The sequence below is a fragment of the Panthera uncia genome, chromosome E1 (genome assembly GCF_023721935.1).
Source record: "Panthera uncia isolate 11264 chromosome E1, Puncia_PCG_1.0, whole genome shotgun sequence".
Taxonomy (NCBI): Eukaryota; Metazoa; Chordata; class Mammalia; order Carnivora; family Felidae; genus Panthera; species Panthera uncia.
The window spans coordinates 11,461,635-11,475,180 of NC_064814.1; positions in this window are offsets into that span (position 1 = coordinate 11,461,635).

Here is a 13,546-nt window from a genome sequence, read left to right on the forward strand (position 1 = left end):
GAGTCCTGAAAGGAGGGACTGCAGGGTGGACGGATTCACTGGTGGTCGTTGGGCCATCCCGGTTCAATGGCCATGGAGGAACTCGCCTTGTGAACTGATGGAGCAGTTTGGTTGGAAACCCTTGAGTCCCCTCAGTGACGGGATCTTGCCTTTCTAAAGGTTGTAACAAGGGAGAAACATGGTGTGGGATTTAATCTGATCCTCAGACCCCTGGGAGGGACACAGAAGTGCTTTTTCCAGGGGATACATTTATAGGGTTAACAGTTAAGGGACTATAAAGCAGTTTAAGAAAAAGGTCAGGCCATCCCTTAGAGAAGAACAATGAATGTGATTCATTCTATTAAAATTCTGTCAGTATGTGGATCATGAACTGGTACCAATTGCAGATTGTAAAATACAGGCTTCAAACTACTGAGTAGTCATGAATCCACTTTTCCTATTGCCCCTTGTAAATACTGGTCAGCCTTGCGAATAAGTCTGTACAGAGGCCAGCCTAGAACAAGGTGAAGTGCGGGGGAAGGCTGGTGAAAGGCTGAGCCAGTGGCAGCTGCCCTGAAAATAGGATTTTAATCTGGGAGGTAGAGGGTTACAACAAGGTCTTACAAAACTCATGTGTTCAGCAAACAAGATTTGAGTGATACTTTTGCTTTTTAAGGTTTATTTTTGACAGAGAAACCGACTGCCAGCAGGGGAGGGGCAGAGAGGGGGAGACAATCCAAAATAGATTCCAGGCTCTGAGCTGTCAGTGCAGACGTGGGGGGGTGTCAAACTCACCAAGGGGTAGATCACGATCTGAGCCGAAGTCGGACCCTACCGACTGAGCCACCCAGACACCCCTTGATAGTTTTAAGTAAGATTTCATTACAAAGCAAAGGGCTATTCAGAAGCTTCTAGCAGCAACCAACCCAGGAGGCCAACCCACAGAAGACCACAGTCAGGAAATAAGATAAAACAGTAAGAGAATCCTGCTATAGGTTGATATGCAGGTCCTGTGCTAGGCTGTTGAGATATCTTGCCTTTTAAGGACTTCCAGCATTCTAGAATGAGATTATTGAGAGAGTTAAGCCAGCAACGTCAGTAATCCACCATCTGTAATCAAAATGGTTATCCGTGAACATGACAGGAGAGGACACTCTTAATTCAGTATCTCAGGCTGGAGATAAAAGTATAGTCGTGTCCGTTGGATGGTTGGGGGAAATTTGCAAGGCTAAAAAGTGGTAGGGTTTCCTCCAGAACCCAAGCTCTCCATCCTTGCCCTTCCCACCAGGTGACCTGTACATTTCCAATTTAAAGAGTTCGTTTTACCAAGATCCGTGTATGCAGTGTCGAGTGTGGGGATCGCGGGGCACACAACAGTAATCAGGAAGACACCCTGTGCTCTGGAAGCCGGTGGCCTGACAGGAGTGGAAAACCAGCACACGGCCTTGACACGAGGCAGAAAGGAGCCAATGCCGCCCCTGGCTTGGCCAAAGAGTCACAGGTTTGGGGGACTGGCCAATCTTCCCCACCCCGTCCACACCCACGGGGGCCAGGGAAGGCTTCATAAAGGAGGTGCCATCTGAAGCAGCGTGTTAACAGAGGAGTCAGGATCCAGAGGTGGGAGCACCCAGAGTATATGAGGGCCCTAAGGTAGGAGCGCTTGGCTGGAACAAAGGCCTTGTATAGAGCAGGAATAACAGTACTGTCTCTATGCCAGGCCTGTGCTGAGAGCTGGTATACCCTGACCTGTTCGCTTAACAGGAGGGACTCGGCCCTATGGTAGAACGTTCTGAGAAGTGGGACGGCTGAGCCAGCAAGCAGGTGATGAGATGGAGCAGAGGGGAGGGAGGGCTGGAAGGCTGGTGTGAGGTCAGAGTGGGCTGAGCCACAAGCTAAAACATTCAGATGTCAGCCTGCAAGAAGTCACGGTGAAGAGATCTCGAGAAGCGTCTCCCGGCTCTGTGCTCTCGGTTCCTCTCCCCCCACCGCGCCCCCACCCCCAGTCTCCTCTCTGCCTCCACTCTGTCTGTCTGTCCTCCCCTTCCCTCTCCTGTTTCCTCCCTTCTCACCTCACTCTCCTGGCCCCAACCAAGGCCCACCCTCTGCCACAGGGACAAGCCGACACAAACCCAATGTTCCTTAAAATTGTGTTAGCAAGACGAAATGAATACTGGTCAGCTAAAGCTGCACAGGAATCCACAAAAACTACTTTAAAGCCTATTCAAAGCTCACCCATAAATAGGACAAAGAAACATGGTCTATTTGGGAACTGAACATGCTACCAACTAGCTCTGCAATTGACCTGCTTCCTTATTTACCAGCCTGGGTGCTGCCCCCTTGTGGCATGAGTGTCAAAACACAGTTTACTGTTCACCTGGCTTGGAAACGAAGCGAGAGCTCCCTAACTTTTCAGGAGATACACACTGTTTCAGAATTAGCAAATCGTGTGAGGCTCTGGCCATTTCTTCTCTTGGACTCCCTTAAATCCTCCTAGTTTAAATATTCATAAAACGTACTGTTCTTGAGAAGCTTGTCAAAAATTCAGATTCTAGGGGCGCCTGGGTGGCTCAGTGGGTTAAGCGTCTGACTTCAGCCCAGATCATGATCTCAAGGCGCATGGATTCAAGCTTTGCATCTGGCTCTGTGCTGACAGCTCAGAGCCTGGAGCCTGCTTCAGCTTCTGTGTCACCTTCTCTCTCTGCCCCCTCCCCCAATTGTATTCTCTTTCTCTTTCTCTCTCTCTTAAATAAATAAACTTAAAAAAAAATTCTAGGGGCGTCTGAGTGGCTCAGTTGGTTAAGTTTCTGACTCTTGATCTCAGCTCAGGTCTTGATCTGAGGGTCGTGAGTTAAAAAAAAAAAAAATCAGATTAGAGGCCCCACCCAGGATAGCTAAGCTTTGCTGGGTGTCAGCTGAACAATCCACCTGCTTCTCAAGGGCCTACAAAAATGTCTGGGAACTGAAAGAAATTCATCATTTCCCAAATTTGACCCCCAAACTGCAAAACTCAGAATGCATAAGTGTTTAACACTACAAAAGATAACACTGGCTGTAACTGTAATATAATTCCTATATAACTATATGAAAATGTAATAAACATTTCTAGAAAAGGAACATTATTTGTAACAAAACTTAGATTTGTAAAGTGTACAAACATCTTCCCAAAAATACTACAGAAAACGTCTATTTGGCCTGTGGGTGTACATTATTCACTTGGTATGAGGCACAACAGAACCTCTGAGGTCAGAATGTCTGGCCCACAAACTCCAGGAAATGACCCTGCCTCTAGAGCCACAGACTCGGATCCAGAGATTCTGATGTGGGGCCCAGGAACCTGTCTTTTTAACATCAGCCAATTCAAATGGGAGGACCACAAGCCATACTGGGGAAACACTGATGTGGCTAATGGGGAGCTATTGAGGAAACATGAGCAGGAGAGAAGCATTACCAGAGCTAAGTTTCAGGGAAAGAAATCAAGAGTACTGTATTTAAGGGGCACCTGGCTGGCTCAGTCGGTGGAGCGCACAACTCTTGATCTCAGGATTATGATCCAGACTCTCACGTTAGATGCAAAGATTTCTTAAAAATAAAATCTTTAGCGGCATGTGGGTGGCTTAGTCAGTTAAGTATCCAACTCTGGATTTCAGCTCAGTGTGATCTCACGGTTCATGAATTTGAACCCTGTGTTGGGCTCTGCACTGACAGTGTGGAGCCTGCTTGGGATTCTCTCTCTCTCTCTCTCTCTCTCTCTCTCTCTCTCCTCTCTCAAAATAAAGTTTAAAAAAATTTTTTTAATCTTAAAAAAAAAAAAAAAAGAGTATTTAAGATGGTTTGAAAAGGGGGTGGCCAAGAGTCAGAACTTGGTTACCAGCATCTGAGAAACCAACCCCTGACATTTTGGCATTTTCACGTATGTGAAAATGTGGGCATTTCTTGCAAGACTGTCCAGAGCTTTTATCAGATTCTTTTTTTTTTTAACAAGATTTTTTTATAATTTGTATTTTTAATTTTTTTTTTTTAACGTTTATTTATTTTTGAGACAGAGAGAGACAGAGCATGAACGGGGGAGGGTCAGAGAGAGGGAGACACAGAATCTGAAACAGGCTCCAGGCTCTGAGCTGTTAGCACAGAGCCCAACGCGGGGCTCGAACTCACTGACCGCGAGATCATGACCTGAGCTGAAGTCGGCCACTCAAACCACTGAGCCACCCAGGCGCCCCTATAATTTGTATTTTTAAGAGAGAGAGAGCACGAGCACAAGCCAGGAAGGGGCAAAGGGGGGGTGGGGACACAGAGGATCCAAAGCAGGCTTTGCACTGACAGCAGCAAGCCCGATATGGGGCTTGAACTCATGAACCGTGAGATCATGACCCGAGCCGAAGATGGAGGCTCAACCGACTGAGTCACCCGGTCGGCCCTGCTTTTATCAGATTCTTAAAAGAGCCTGTTACCCAAAACCCCTAAGAATCACTGGCCTGTGGTTTCCTCCCCAGGCTTACAAAGCCCCAGGGACTAACAAAGCTTATCCAGGCACAGCAGTGCAAGCAGCAACATGCCTTTTCCAATATCGACTTTGAAAATTAATAACTATTTAAAAATATTTCTAAACAACTCCCAAACCGAGCGAGGGCTGGGCAAAAGGCACACACGCAGCAGCCAGACTCCACAGCCTCGGATGCCCCAGTGTGACTCACTCGCTCCCGAGCCGCTGTCGCCAGCCGTCACCCGGCCTCGGCGGTCTGGGTGGTTGCACAGTTTAAATTGTCTTTAATCTTGGTCCTTGATGGTCAATTTGTACCCAGAATGGACACCTAGTTAAAAACAGGAAGCACAGGGAACGCAGAAGTTGAACATGTTAACGTGGAGCGTGAAACACGACAGTCTTTTGTGTGGGTCACGTCACTGGCTCTCCATTTCTGTGGAACAACAGGAAACAAGCATGAGGACAAAGTCAATGCAGAGAGATGTGACCGAGCTAGGTCCCACGGTCCACCTTGGAGACAGAACTGCAGACTCTCGCTACTCAGTATCCCCGTGAGCTCGTTAAGATTTTAAGCCTGATCCCAGACCTCCCAAACCCATCTTCATTTTTTTTTTTTTCATTCTTTATTTTTGAGAGAGCAAGCAAGCAAGCGCAAGTGGGGGAGGGGCAGAGAGAGAGGGAGACACAGAATCCGAAGCAGGCTCCAGGCTCTGAGCTGTCAGCCCAGAGCCCGACGCGGGGCTCGAACCCACAAGCCATGAGATCACGACCTGAGCCGAAGTCAGACACTTAACTGACTGAGCCACCCAGGTGCCCCTCCATTATGGTTTTAGATGTGCATTTAAAACCCACAAAAATAGTCCAAGTATGGAAAGCAACAGGTATGAGCTGAATATGGACTGAGTTCATTGCACTAGCTAAGAGGTGCAGAAACCTGGCTGTCACATCAGCTGGGGAGTTCTTCGGTGGTACCAAGACTGGGCTTAGCCCCCAAAGCCTCAGGCCAGAACTAGGGGGTGGCCCATGAGTGATGATTATCTAGCCACTCACGCCCATGGAACCCCATCAGACCTGCAGTTCCCATCCATCTGACTAAGAGGACTCCAGAATGTCAAAAACAATGCTGAAGAAGAAAATATGGTGTTGGCTAGATCTAATTGGACTTTTCCTTCATTGGAGCCAAAGACAGCCTGCATCTCTCATGTGGGATTTGCAATGTGCTTGTATGTGAGTAGCCTGAAACTCTTCTATCACCCCCTGGGAAAAATAATACAAAAGCTATAACAAATGTAAGGGGACCCCAATGAACATTAGATTTTTTTAAGTACATAATAAAATCTAAATCTACATTTTAATATACATTTGTTCTCAGAACCAAATGTGATGCAGTATCACTTTTTAATTGGTCTAAAGTCATGCTTTTTCTTCTAATTAAATCTAAACAGTGTTTTGTCACATTTTTATGAGGAAAGTCAAAATGTGTCTATGATCACCACAAATTATATTTTAAATTGAACTTTAAAGAGAACGAATCATAACTGACCAACCTCAAATTACCTTTTAATTAAAATGCTGGGCATATGCCAGGCATTGGAAAGAAAAAGATTTAAAGTTTCCAGGTTGGTCCTCTAGATCATTGATATGACAGGGAAAAGGATTTGGAGTCCAAAAACGTCAAGACTCACTGAGCGAGAACTCAGCTGCTTTGCTGCTGGACGCAGGACAGAAGACATTCATGTGGACGGCTTCGTGGAGAGCTTGCCCAGGCTTTTGACAATCCCCAGTGGGTTCATGTAACTGGGGGCCTCACGTAACTCAGCACCATTAATATTTGGGCCCCGAGAATTATTTCTTGGGGAGGAGGGACTGACCTGTGTGTCAAAGGGTGTTTAGCAGAATCTCAGACCTCCACACACTACTCCTTCCCAGGCATGCCGGACAACCAAAATTATCTCCAGATTATTGCCAAATGCCCCTGGCGGGGGCAAAAACCACATACCCCTTTTGAGAACCACTGGTTTAGTTCACCCTTTCCCTCCTGTTCTGCCAAACAGAAATGCAAAGGAAGGAGAGCAAATCATGATATCACAGAAGATAACCCTGCTAATTTTAAACTTCTCATAGAATGAACCATTCATTCATTCATTCATTCAGTAAACATTTATTCAGCACACCATACGTGCCCGGCACCCTTTGAGCCACTGGGGATACAGCACTGAACAAAGATCCCTGCCCATATGGAAGTTACGTTCCAGAAGGGGAGGACGGACTGGGTTTTGGATTTCCTCGTCCCCTACAACTGTTTCCTTGCAACATTTGGCGCTGCATGCCAGCCCTCTTTGCTTCTCGGATGAGGTCTCCCACTAGCCACCCTGTGACCTCTCCACCTGCTCGAACCTTTCATCCCTCCATTCTCCAAATGTAGGAGTTCCAAAGGGACTAAGACAGTCTGGGTTTTCCTTGCCTCTCCCTTCTGGTCTCACCCTAGGTCATGACTGATTATGTCTTCAGGGTTCATGCTCCTAACACTCTGTTTCCAGCTTCAACTTCTCGTTCAAGTCCAGAGCCCACTGCCAACTCTTTGCTGTGTTCATTCATTCGTTCACTCACTCATTCATTCACATTTATGGAGTACTCACTCGGTACAGGTGTCCACAAGGGGTGTGGGTTCAGCAACCAACAAGGCAAAGCACACCTTCCTTCTCACGGAGTCTATACTCCAGCTGGGGGGTCAGGCGCTAAACCAACCACTGCACAAACACCTAAACTATTTCAGCCATGCTTAGGCAAGGGGTCACATTCAGCCTGTGACAGGGAGAGGCACTCTGTCTCTGCTTTTTTTTTTTTTTTTAACATTTATTTATTTTTGAGAGAGAGACAGAGAATGAGTGGGGGAGGAGCAGAGAGAGAGGGAGACACAGAATCCGAAGCAGCTCCAGGCTCTGAGCTGTCAGCACAGAGCCCGATGCGGGGCTGGAACCCACGAACCGTGAGATCGTGACCTGAGCTGAAGTCCGATGCTTAACCAAATGAGCCACCCAGGTGCCTCCTTTTTCTCCGCTCTTTTGCTCCACAGCACTTATCACCACCTGGACAAGTCTATAATTTAGCTTTGCTTGATTTTGACCATCTTCTCCCATCTCTTAGAATTCCCATGGCTGTAATATGCTAGTATTTTGTGGTTTTGGTTTCCTTTTTGCATGCTATTTGAGAGAGCAGCTTTAAATTTTAAACAGTCGATGGGGAAGTTCTTCTTAAGGTGATCTCCCAGCTACCAACTCTCTGAGTAGTTTGTCACACACCTCTTTTTCATGTCCTAGTCTTTCCCTGGGAGAAGAGAAATGAGGAGTGAATGCAAATGAGGTTTTTCCTTTTGGGGTGATGAAAATATTCTGGAACTAGATAAAGGTCATGGTTGTGCAATGTTGTGGATACGCTAAAAGCCACTGGCTGGTGTACTTTAAAAGAGTGAATGGGGGACGCCTGGGTGGCTCAGTCAGTTGACTGTCCGGCTTCAGCTCAGGTCATGATCTCACAGTTAGTGAGTTAGAGCCCCGCATTGAGCTCTGTGCTGACAGCTTGGAGCCTGGAGCCTGGAGCCTGCTTCCGATTCTGTGCCCCTGCTCTCTCTGCCCCTCCCCTGCTCTCTCTCTCTCCCTCTCTCTCTCTCTCTCTCTCAAAAATAAACATTTAAAAAAAAGAGTGAATGGTGTGATATGTTCACTATATCTCAATAAATAGATCTTGTAGGGGTGCCTTGCTGGCTCCGTCAAATATCTGACTCTTGATTTCAGCTCGGGTTATGATCTCATGGTCATGAGATCAAGCCCCGAGTCCGGCTCCACACTGGGCGTCGAACCTGCTTAAGAGTCTCTCTCTGCCCCTTCCCCACTCATTCTTTTCTTTCTCTCTCTCTCTCTCTCTCTCTCAAAAAAAAAAAAAATATGGATAGATCCTATATATGTGGGTTTTTTTTTCAAGAGGTGCAGGGAGTACAGAGAGATAGGGACAGAGGATCCCAAGCAGGCTCCACGCTGACAGCAGTGAGCCCAATATGGAGACTGAACCCACAAACTGTGAGATCACAGCCTGAACTGAAGATGGATGCTCAACCGACTGAGCCACCCAGGTGCCCCCCTATATATGTGTTTTAAATTGTATCATGTCAAAGCTGGATGGATGGACAAATTACGAGCAGGGGTTTTGCCCTTACCAAATGGAAGTTCCACTTTCGGTTTGGTGACTAGAAATCTCCTTACCCTCTGCCAGGGAGAGTTTGGGATTTGGCTGGTTTATAAAAGCAGGAGAACCTCGGTAAAGCCTAAAGAAGCACACTGCCCCTTCTCCCTTCCCTGAAACAATTTTTCACAATAACCAAGTAAGATTACAGGTAAAATCAGACACCAGAACCTCCCTCATTTCCTTGGCCCTGAGGCCACAACTCCCACCAACCCCACTCATTGGCTCAATAGATCACAGAGTTCAGAGAAGGTTCACTGTCGAGGAAGCAGGAAAGCAGCAAGGAAAGGCTTTTTTTTTTTCCCCAATGCTTACAGAATCCAACTGTCCAGGTTCAAGCCTCAGCTGTGCATTTGATGGGCTGTGTCCCGGGCTAATCACTGGGTTGAGTCTGGGATCTGACTTTACCCTACTCACAAGCTAATAAGCTATCCTATTAGCTTTTCACCAAAGGCAGAAGACACAAGACTCCTGGGTCAGAGACAAATAACTGTGTTACTCACAACCCAGCTGACCACATAATCTGCATCAATAACCCTTGCTCCCCAAGTTCCTTGGTGGTAACACAGCAGAGATGCTACACGGACAGTAGTTGTGAGGCAGCTGAGGACACTGAGCCTGGAAATCTACTGCGTTTGTAGGAAGTAGTAAGCAAGTCTGCTCTACGTCCCGGAGGGAGACATTACCTCCTCTCTCAAAGTCACTCACTGCAAACACAAACCCAAGAAATGGCCTGAGCAAAGAGTGGTCACGACCTTGGCATGTTCAGCAAGAACATTCAGGGAGGCTCAAGCCCATGGCGAACTGCTTCATTGCTTCGCCAATTTCTCTGTGCCTCGGTTTCCTCAGCTAAAACTGGGGACAATAGTATTACCCTCCTTGTGGGGTCGTGGTGAGGACTCCAAGACACAATGCCCCGTAAAGTGCTTAGCATGGAGACCTGGCCAAAGAAGGGCTCCCTAAATTGTAATCACCATCATTAGGGAAAGAGGGAGGTGAAAACATGTTATAAACATGAGAAAGCTTGCATTTAAGAGAGCTTCAAGGTCCGGAGGAAACAGAAGGCTTCCCCACTTACTTGCCCCCCAACTGTCCATGGCACCTTAAGCTCATATCACACTGTCTCTCCCCAAGAGAAAAGGAAAAAAGACCCTCTTGATCAACATTGTGTTCCCAGGGTCAACACAGCACCCGGCACGAAGTGGGCATTGAATGAATGAATGAATGAATGAAAAGTGAAAGCAGAGGAGTGACTGGGTGGTTCGGTTGGCTGAGCATCCAACTTTGGCTCGGGTCATGATCTCGCAGTTCATGAGTTCAAGCCCCGCGCCGGGCTCTGTGCTGACAGCTCGGAGCCTGGAGCCTGCTTCGGATTCTGTGTCTCCCTCTCTCTCTGCCCCTTCCCCACTCATGCTCAGTCTCTCAAAAATGAATAAATGTTAAAACAAAAGGGGGGGGGAAGAAACGTGAAGGCATTAAGCGTCTGAGCTGGCAGGAGGGTCTGGGATGAAGGGCCACCGTGGGGGCACTGAACTTGACAGGGCTGCATACCCTCCAGTGACGGAGGAAAGGAGAGCAGAAGGTGGGCTCGGACAGCTGTGGTCACGCAGGGAGAAGGAAGCTGAGGTCAGATGGCCTTGGGAGGGAAGGGAACGTGACTCACAAGGTTGCCAGGCAACCACCCAGCTGCAGAATATTAATTTGCAATTGAATCAACTGGCTACTTTGAGGAACTATCCTGTTTGCAGGGATGGGGAGACAGGAGCTGAAGAAGGGGTCAAGGTTTAAGGATGGGGACAAGCCTGGCAGGTTCTGAAGCAGGACAGGGGCAGCGACCCAGGTGCATCGCCCATAAATGAAGTAAAAAACCGTGGGGGCCAGGCTGGGGAGGGAGGAAAGTGAGACCAGAGGGGGAAGGTGGGCTATGAGAAGGAAGGCAGTCGGACTGACAGTTACAGCAAAGTCAGATTGAGCAGGAGCTGGGCTTCTGGAGAGAGGGTAGGCCAGAGGCTGTGGACCATGAGAAGCAGCAGCACAGCCCAGAGAAGACCGGCCAGGCGCACAGCTCCATCCCCTCACCCGTCAGGTGTCAGGCGTGAGCAGGCAGCTTCCCCTGGCCAACCCCTAACCCTAAAATGCACCTGAGGGCACCTGGATGGCTCAGGCGGTTGAGCTTCTGACTCTTGATTTCTGCTCAGGTCATGATCCCAGGGTCACAGAATCAAGGCCCGTGTTGGGCTCTGCGCTGAGCATGGAAGCTGGTTAAGATTCTCTCTCTCGGGGCACCTGGGTGGCTCGGTCAGTTAAGCAGGTGTCTGACTTCGGCTCAGGTCATGACCTAGCAGTCTGTGAGTTCGAGCCCCACGTCGGGCTCTGTGCTGACAGCTCGGAGCCTGAAACCTGCTTTGTATTCTCTGTCTCCCTCTCTCTCAGTCCCACCACCCCCGCCCCGACCCCTCTCATGCTCTCTCTCTCTCAGTGTCAATTAAATCAAGACATTTTAAAAAATTAAAAAAAGAAAAGATTCTCTCTCCCTCTGCCCCTCTCCCTCGCTCATGCTCTCTCTCTAAAATAAAAAATAAATAAAATAAAATGCACCTGAGTAAAGATTATTCTCACATTGGTGCTTTTAGGATTTGTTTCCCATCTTAAATCCACTGATAGTGCTAAACAAAATACTCTCTAACATTTTATTATAAAAATGTTCAAATACTCAGAAAAGTTTAATTTTAACGTGAAGACTCATATGCCCACCACCTAGATTCCATAATTTATATTTTATTATTATTGATCTCATATCTATTCATCTTTTTTTATGCATTTCAAACTAAATGTACAGTAATACACTTTGACCTAAATACTTCATTAACTAGACTTCCACTTTGTTACAGTTTTTTTTTTAATAAAATTTATGTACAATGGAGTGCACAGTTCTAAATGTGCCCTGCAAACAGGGTTCTGGGCTTGATTTTGATTGTTAAGGGAGATAATAGGCCCCGTCAGCACCTCATTCAACAGTGGAGGTTGTTACAGTTAAGATATGGGAGGCAAAACAGTCCCCAGAGGGGGGTAGCCAGGATGTGACCCAGGGCTGTGGGAAGCAGAAGGTGGATGGACCTGAGGAGCCAGGGTGAGGCCAACCTGGAAGAGGCAGCGTTAACCTGTGAGGGGAGACTCTAGGGACTATTACAGGGAAGAGTGGAGAGAAAAATAATCAAGGAAAAGGGGGTAGAATATTCTGGAAGTCAGCAAGATGTAACAGCACAGATAAGTTGCAGGTAAGGCTGTGGTGATGAAAATACCAGTAACAGAGGCGCCTGAGTGGCTCAGTCAGTTTCTGACTCTTGATTTCTGCTCAGGTCATGATCTCACGGTTTGTGAGTTCAAGCCCCACATCCGGCTTTGCACTCACAGTGCAGAGCCTGCTTGGGATTCTCTCCCTCCTCTCTCTCTCTCTCTCTCTCTGCCCCTCCCCTGCTCCCATGCACCCTCTCTCAAAATAAATAAATAAAAACTTTAAAATATATACCAATAATAATAGCAGACCCTTACATAGAACTTACCATGCATCAGAGACCAAGTGGAGGCTACAGGTGTCTCATTTATCCCTCACCTTGACCCTCCCAGAAAGGTATGGGGAACATCCTAAGTCCATGACTTGCCTTAGATCACAGCTAGGAAGTGGTGAAGATGGGATTCAACCCAGGGTCGCAAAGCCTCCTTGTCCTGACCTTCCACAATACACAAACACTAGTCCTGCACACAGACACCAGCCGCAGCCTGGGTCTCACCGCGGCTTCTGATTTGAGAAGACTTCTCATTGGTGCCCTGGGCACAGGGGTGGGCTTAGAGCTCTGCAGGCGATCCCAATGTGAGGTGTGGGTTGAGAGCCACCGCTCCAAAGACACAGGTGGGCATCAGATGGGAAGGAGAGGGGGGCCAGAGAGAGGAGGCCAAAGCTGGAGTATGGGGGTGCCCTCTGCTCTCCCCTCGAGGCAGCTGGGCAGTCACCTGGCCCCTGAGCTCCTCCCGGGCCCCCTCTCCAGCTCAGCCTGGTCCTGCTACCTTCCTACCCTGGGACAGCAGCCAGACGTCATGAAGCCACTTGTTCCTCCCCAGCCCCCCACTCCAGGAGGGACCACGCATGCCCAGGCTGCCTCCGGGGGTCACTGTCTCAACACCTTCATCCCTCCGAGGCCCCATTGCCTGGGACAGGGTGACTGAGGCATCCTCAGCCTCTCCCTCGCCCACCATCAATAACCAATGAGGAACCCCGGGGGGCTGGTGGCTTCTGACAGCGGTTTGCAGCTGCTCGGTACTATTTCCCAGGACCGGCTCTGGCAGGGGGGAGAGTGGGGTCAGGCATGCAGAGTTGCCCCAGGGAGTCTCCCTCCCCAGGGATAGTCCTCCCCGCTGTTGTTATTAATTCTATTTTGTGTGCGCCCCCACCCTGAAATCTAAATGCCAGGAAGCCATGACTGAGCCGATCACATCCACCTGTTACCCCTGGGGCCTCATCCTGGCCCTGGCTTCTGGCAGGTGCTCACCACCTGGAAGGGAAATGGAACAGAAGAATGGCCCAATACTTTAACAAACGTCCCCCGTCATTGTATTTGAAAAATCACATGCAAATTCACACCGGGCCAGTTCTTACCTTACTTCACGATTTCAAAAGAAAACTTCGTGATGCTGGAACCCCTAGCACTGGGGGGGCTGTTGCAGCCCCAGTAAATTACCACAAACTGTAGAAGCTTAGGATGATGTCAATTCATTCTCTGACGGTTCAGTAGGTCAGAAGCCCCAGGTACAGCAGGGCGCCCCGGGGGGAAATGAAGGCGTCACCAG